Source organism: Rattus rattus, chromosome 3 (assembly GCF_011064425.1).
Source record: "Rattus rattus isolate New Zealand chromosome 3, Rrattus_CSIRO_v1, whole genome shotgun sequence".
In the NCBI taxonomy this organism is placed as follows: Eukaryota; Metazoa; Chordata; class Mammalia; order Rodentia; family Muridae; genus Rattus; species Rattus rattus.
Window position 1 is genome coordinate 53446331 of NC_046156.1, and position 7202 is coordinate 53453532.

The 7202-nt window shown below is 51.1% G+C and overlaps 1 long non-coding RNA gene across 1 annotated transcript; it reads left to right on the plus strand.

Annotated features, from left to right (window-relative positions):
* Nucleotides 1–557: 557 nt before the first annotated feature.
* On the plus strand, nt 558–6784 carry LOC116895374. Its single transcript, XR_004387271.1, has 2 exons — nt 558–706; nt 6300–6784. It is a non-coding gene; the product is annotated as an uncharacterized LOC116895374 (long non-coding RNA).
* Nucleotides 6785–7202: the final 418 nt, after the last annotated feature.

Consider the following 7202-nt stretch of genomic DNA (forward strand, 5'->3'; position numbering starts at 1 on the left):
AAAAAAAAACAAAAAAAAAAAACAAACAAACAAGAAAAAACCGGGGTTGGGGATTTAGCTCAGTGGTAGAGCGCTTGCCTAGCAAGCGCAAGGCCCTGGGTTCGGTCCCCAGCTCCGGAAAAAAAAAAAAAAAACAACCAACCAACAACAAAAACTCACAAAAATAAGTTAATTGGGCTTGTACTGGTTAGTCCAAAGAGGATTTCCTAATCATAACAGCTAAACTAGCCTACTCGGGATTACAGCTATTTCTCTTTTACTAATATTGTTGTTTTTGCTATTATTATCATCATCATCAGTGGAGATTGGTGAACAACTTGGCCCCATTCAGCGTGAGTGAGTGACTTATGTTTGCCTTAGTTGTGTGCCCGGTACCAAGAGCCAAGAGCCTCCCGTAAATTTTAACGCTTGAAAGTCAGTTCGCATTCCCTCCTGGGGATAAACTGTTTATAAAGCTCAGTTAATGATGATGGGGGCGACTCTGGTTTTCTTGCCAACTAGCTTTGGTTTTGTAATTTTGTTTTTGTTTTCCTCTCTTTCACTTCCTAGATGAAGTCCTTTCAGAGTGGGCAGGGAGACATACAGATGAGGAAATTCACTTCAGCAGGGAATCTGCTAAGCGTGGCAGGATTCCTGCTCCGGACTCTCAAAGCCTCCCGTTAATGGAAACAGCAGGTTAACCTGGTCTGACCAACAGGAAGCCACGGTAGGAGGAATAGGTGGAGCCCTGACATCCGGTGGGGACAGCTGGGGGAAACGGATGGGGGAGGGGACGCCCAGGTGCGCAAGGGGAACCGAGGTTAAGCCGGGAGCTGAGGTCCAGGTGGCCAGCATGCAGCGTGGCTAGGGGCCACACGAGGGCGCCCCACACTGCCACGTAAGGGCCTGAAATGGCTTTAAAGGAGCTATGTGTCGGAGAAAAGGCCTTGATGGAGAAGAGGGTGGGAAGGGACCATCCTGGGTGTCCAGTGACAGGCTCCTCTTTTGTTCCTTGAAGATCGGCGTGAGGTCTCCCTGGTCTTGGAACAGCCTCTGTTCAGGTCCTGAGGAATTAACGCCTCTGTCAGTCAGGTCCATCTTTGTGTAGGAGGGAGGATGTTTGCGGTTCACTGGGCTGTGCTGCTTTAGGAATGACGGCAGTACTGGGGTGTGAGGGTGGGCATGTGAATTTCTCCAGAGATGTAGGTGGGAGGGAGTGGACAGTTTCTATGCCTAGAGGGCTGGCGCTAGTGTCTTCTAGGAGCAGCACTTAAAGCAAGATGTAGACCCCATTAGAATCAGACGGGCTTCCTTTCAGAGGAAGTCCCATTTTGGAAACAGTAGGGATGAACGGTTGCTTTAGCTTGCCAAGCTGCTGGGGCAAATGCCTCAAGCAGAAGCTGCTATAGCAAGCAGCATCAAGGCCTGGAGCCTGTCCAGCCATGCAGCTCAGGGACCCAGTGTCACCAAGATTTGTCCAGGGGGCACAGTGGAGATCTTGTGACCCAGGAAATAGCACCGGTCTTAGTTTAGATCGGGACATTCTCCCCGAAAGCTGCGTGGGGCAGTGGCTTGGAGCCCAGATTTTTTTTTGGGGTGGGGGAGTAATGGGAGGGGCAGCTGGAGGCTTCTGCCCACTCTCACCTTTGTCACCCAGTAGCTACTTCACATGAGTCAGCTCTGCAGGCTGTACCCTGGCCTGGAGGCTCAGCCTGGGATTTGAAGGCATTAGAGTTGGTAGAAATTAACCCCAGGATGTGAGCTTCAGGCCAGTAGGCTGAGGCTCCAGGACGGGAAGAGGATGTCTTGGGAACCGGGTGTAAGCAAACCCAAGGGGTTCAGATGCAGAAACATGGGGAGAATAGGCAATGCCCAGGAGACCCCCTGTTGGCCAGAGAGCAACAGGAAGGGTCATTGTGACCCCAGGACTCTTGAGAACTCCAGTTGCTTCCTCTTTGCTTGCTCTCTACCACCCAGCCCCTTCACTTACCAGCCTCCCCCAGGCAGCTGCAATTCCTCAGCCAAATGACCTGAGTCAAGTGTAAGGGGAAAACAGCTTTCTGAGGCCGCCTCTAGGGGAAAGGAAGACTGTAAGAAGCAGGGATCCGGGACACAAGGTCATCGGGAAGTAGTCACTAATGTCAGGCGTGAAGGGGTTGAGATTTCAGACCAGGGAGCTGAGGGTATATCTCAGTGACAGCATTTGCCTAGGAGGCCCTGGTAACAGGGTTCAGGCCTCAATGCTGAAAAAAAAATTATCCTCTTAGTTTATGCACAAAGGGTCATGTGATCTTGATAAGCAACAATGGACTTAACCCAACACAGCCTCAGTCTCACCAGCCGAAGAACAACTGCCCTCGGGTGTTTGAAGATTTGGGAGTAAGGAAGGTAAAGGCACAGTGGTTCACACCTGTAGTCCCAGTACTCGAGAGGGTAAGGTAGGAGACACGACGTGAGTTTGAGACCAGCCTAACTACAGAGTTAGTTCCAGGTTAGCCTGTGCTAAGGTGAGACTGCAAATAAATAAATGAATGAATAAATAAATTAATTAAATTAAATCTACTGTCTTTCAAATGTCCCAGACACCCTAGGATGGCCGGACCTTTCTCCTTTCTGACAACAAGTTGGCCTGGGCTCCAGAGAAAGCAACCCTATAATTTGCCTGCACAAGTGTGATAAGAGGTCAATATTAAGGTGGGTGTGGTAGTGCACACCCCAAGTCCCTGCCACTCAGGAAGTAGAAACAAGAGCCTAGAGCTTTGAAAGACATCCAGGCAACATACTGAGACTCTGAAGAAAAGAGTAGATGGAAGAGAAAACTTTAAGAATAAATGTAAGCCAGGTAGGTGTGGTGTCGCATGCCTATAGTCTCAACACTCCCAAGACGGCAGGAGAGAATGTCTAATTTAAGAGAAGCCTGGACTACACAGTCAGATCAAATAAACAAACTCGTCCCGAAAGACAAAAAAATCAAAAGGCAAACAAATGCCAGCGAAAGGACTCAGCAGGCAAACCACTTGGTGCCAAGCCAACCCCAGTTTGATCCCCAGATGTATAAGGTAGAAGAAAACTAACAGAGCGTCCTCTGACCTCCACAGGAGCACACACACACCACACGAGCACACACTTAAGTAATGTAATCAACTTAAAAATAAACAAAATGTTGGCCTAGTGGGAGGCTGCCTGGGTGGTGACTGAGTTCAGTTTAGCCTGAGTAACTTAGCCACACATTATCTACGTAGAAAATAAAAGATCTTTTTATTTTAATTTCTATGTATATCTGTGTTAGGGGTCAAAAGAAAAGCTATTCTGATCTCCTAGAACAGAAGCGCAGGTGACTGTGAGCTGGGCATGGGTGCTGGGAACGGGACTCGGGTCCTCTGCGAGAGCCACTGAGCCATTGCTACAGCTCCTCAGAAATAAAAATAAAAGCCTGGTGGTGGTGGCGCAAGCCTTTGATCCCAGCACTTGGGAGGCAGAGGCAGGTGAATCTCTGTGAGTCTGCAGCCAGCCTGATCTACAAATTGAGTTCCAGGGCAGCCAAGGATATACAGAGAAACCCTGTCTTCGAACAAATAAGCAAAGAAATACAAGATTTAAAGACCTGGAAATTCATCTCCATTGTACCACACTTGCCCAGCATGTGTGAGGTCCTGAGTTCCATTCTCAGCACTGCGAAAGAGGAATAAAGAAAATAGTTTACTATAAGTTAGCTGGAAGTGCAGCTTCCTGGTATATGCTCAAGGCTTTGGGTTCAATTCCAGCAATAAAGATTAAAAACTACAAAAACAAGTTACTATGTTACCCTGGCAGTGGTAGGCTCTTATCTCTGGGTTAACAGGAGGCCTCTGGGAGAATGCCTGTGTTTGTAGGAGTGGATTTATTGGCTAGACCCTGGGTTCAGAAGGTGAAGATAATGTGGGATGTTCTCCTTCTGGATCTAACAGGATGACCATAGGACATCAGGCTTTGTGATCAGGAAGAGGCTTCGTGCTTCCTGTTGATAGTGGGGCTTGGGGCCCACGCTAAAGGCTTTGGGGGTGACCCTCTCAGTATCATGGGTATGAAAAGCTAGGGTCTTTTAAGAAAGAGGGCCTGACTATCAGCCAAAAGTTCACAGCTTTCCCCTCGCCTGCTCACCCCATCCCCCCATCCCTACTTCAGGGTGCTTAACAGAACTCCACTTGGCGAGTCTGGAAACATGTCTCTGGGGCTCCTGGCAGGGATGGAATGGGCACTTCCTAATGGGTGGTGGAATTGAACTGCATGCAGGTCATAGAATGGAGGAGAAAGGGCTTTCTGTGAGCCCAGTACAGGACAGGGAGATGTGAGTGGGCACCTCCCTAGGATCAAGTGCCAGGAGTAGGTGCGGGCCCCGCCCTATCGGGTGGCACCTGCTGCAGAAGCTGGCAGGCACTGTGGGTTCCTCCCAGCCCCCACCTCTCATACCCCTGCTGCTCAGCCTCCTCTAAACCTCCTTAGGCTCCCTCTGCCTTCCTCTCCGCCCCCATCCTCCTCTAGGCTGCCATTATTTCCAGACCAGATGGCCCAATTTGAAATGGAATCTTGCATGCAGTCCTGCCTTCTTCCAGTCTGGTGCACAAACTACATCAAACTACATCAAAGTGATATGGCTGAGAACCGAACAAGAATGCCACCCCTGCCCCAAATTAAAGGCCTCCCATGGCTCCCTAACCTCAGCAGCTAAAGCCCAGATTCTCCAGAATGACCTGATATGCCCCCTGCTTTCCTCCTGGCTTCATCTTGTACCCTCTCCGCCCGTCACACTGGGTGCCCCTTAGACTGACCTGTCCACCCCTGACAAACGCCAGACCTCCTCGGCCTTCCAGCACCTGCATGCATGCACGTGTGTCCCTGAAGGTAGAAATGAGTGTTTTCCTTCTCTCTTTTTTTTTAAAGATTTATTTATTTATTATATACACTGTAGCTGTCTTCAGACACACCAGAGGAAGGCACCGGATTTCATTATAGATGGTTGTGAGCCACCGCGTGGTTGGGGCAGGGGTGGTTCACAACCACTGAGCTGTCTCTCCAGTCAGAAATGGGTGTTTTCACGTTGGCCGTATTAGAGGTCCCTTCCCCAGGAAAGCCATCATTGACCTCCTCATCTGACCCGTCTAAGACAAGCCAGGGGTCACCTCTACCTTTGGTATTGCAGGTTTTTCACACGTACGAATTTACTTTGGGCTCTGCTTATCCTCCCCCTCCCCCCTTAGTCTACAAGATGTGGCTTTGTCTTTCTTGCTGTTGAACCTCCCGGGCTCAGCCCACCGCTTGCACACGGGCGTGAATCGCTACAGCAGGGATGGGGACAGGAGCCCACATTTACTCAGCTCTCCTGGGTGAGTGCCAGGAACGGTTCAGGGTGCCCTCCAGGCATAACACAATCCACACCAGGCCCGGGAGCAGACCCAGCCCACCCCCACCTGTTTCCTGTCTGCCTGGCGAAAGGCTTTTTAAGGACTGCACTTCCCCCAGGCCTTGCCTCCTGCAGGCCCCTGCAGTAGGATCAATATTGAGACCCTCACACGGGATCTGGAAGGGGGAAGGGGGAAGAGGGCCAAGGCCTTGGTGTCCTGCAGCTGTGGCTGGTGCTCTGGCAAGCAGGACCATGCAGATGTGAGTTCTTTCCTGAAGCAGGGTCTGGTACCCAGTTACCACCTCGGAGCCAGAGGACAGTTGGCAGCTGCAGGACAGTGTGACTTCTGCCACACAGCCAGGTGGGTGGAGCCTGGACCTCAGCAGGGCTCCTGGTAGCTTTGGACCCTTGCCAGCCTCCCTCCCCTGTTCAGACAGAGCAGAGGACCCTCCGGGGCTCAGCCCTGCCTCTGCCTGCAGCCCCACCCCATATCTCAAACCACTTTCTGTTCAAAATTCCCCCTGCAGTGGCTGCAGTGAGCTGAACCCTGCTGACTCACTCAACTAGCATTGCCCCTAGGTTTACAGGCCCAGAGCCACGAGGCCAGTGAGTGACAGGCTTGACCTCAGGTTTTTTTCCTGACCCCAAGGCCTGTTCCATCTTCTCGCTGTATTGTGAGGCATGTGATACTGCATGCTAGGCCACAGAAAGGTCACATGGGGCTCCAGGGAAGAGAGCTGGGCTGACTCCATGAAGACGGGTGTCCAAGGGACTTGGTACTTCTGGGGAAGTCCTGCAGCTCAGCCGGGGATAGTCCCGGCTGGCTTGACCCAGAATGGGATGTGTGGGGTGCCTGGGAGAGCCAGGCTGACTGGTTCTGACGTCACACTCATGGGAGAAATATCCCTTTGTTGTTCGTCTCATTGTTGTTTAATTACAGTGACCCAATCTCTGTACCACGGATGCCTTGAACGTGCAGCTTAGACCTCGAGAGAGACTCGGGGAGACAACTGCCATTATCGGAGGGACGAACCCAGTCATGGAGTGTGCTCCTCAGCCAGGGTCCTCCTGTGCGAAAGCAACAGAAGCAGAAAACTGAGGGTCATTGTGGCGAGAACAAAGCGGAAACTCAGTCTCCAGGAGAAAAGCAGATCTGATGAGCACTCACGGGCTGGGGAGATGCTCGGTGGGTGAAGTGCCTGCCCTGCAAACATGGGGACCTGCGTTCAGATCTCCACCCCGGTGTCAGCAGCCAGCAAGGGGGCTGCAGCTGTAACCCCAGTGCTGGGATGGGAGCCGAGGCCTGTCCATCACTAGAGCTCAATGGCCAGGCAATCTAACCAATCTGTGAGCTCAGGGTTTAGTGAGAGAGAGGGAGGAGGGAGACATAAACCAAATAAATAAATGTAATTGTAAATAAATAAATAAGGCCGGGGGTCGCACGTTCCTTTAATCCTAGCACTCAGGAGGCAGAGGCAGGTGGCCACTCTGTCATTTTGTGGCCACTCTGATCTACAGAGTGAGTTCTAGAACAGCCAGGGATGTGTAGTATGACTCCATTTCAAAAAAGTTTTAAAAAATTAAATTAACACAGGGACCCTGTTAACTGCCTGCCCTGTTAACTGAACTGCCAACCAGAGAGCGTGCATGGGACTGACCTAGGCGCTCTGCACATATGTAACAGGGCCTCCTTCATGTTGGCCTCCTAAGAGCAGGAGCAGAGGCTGTCTCTGACTTTGTTGTCTCCTTTGGGACCCTTTCGCCTAACTGGGCTGCCTTGTCTATCCTCAATGGAAGGTGAGCCTAGTCCTACTGCAACCTGATATGCCAAGGCTAGCTGCTA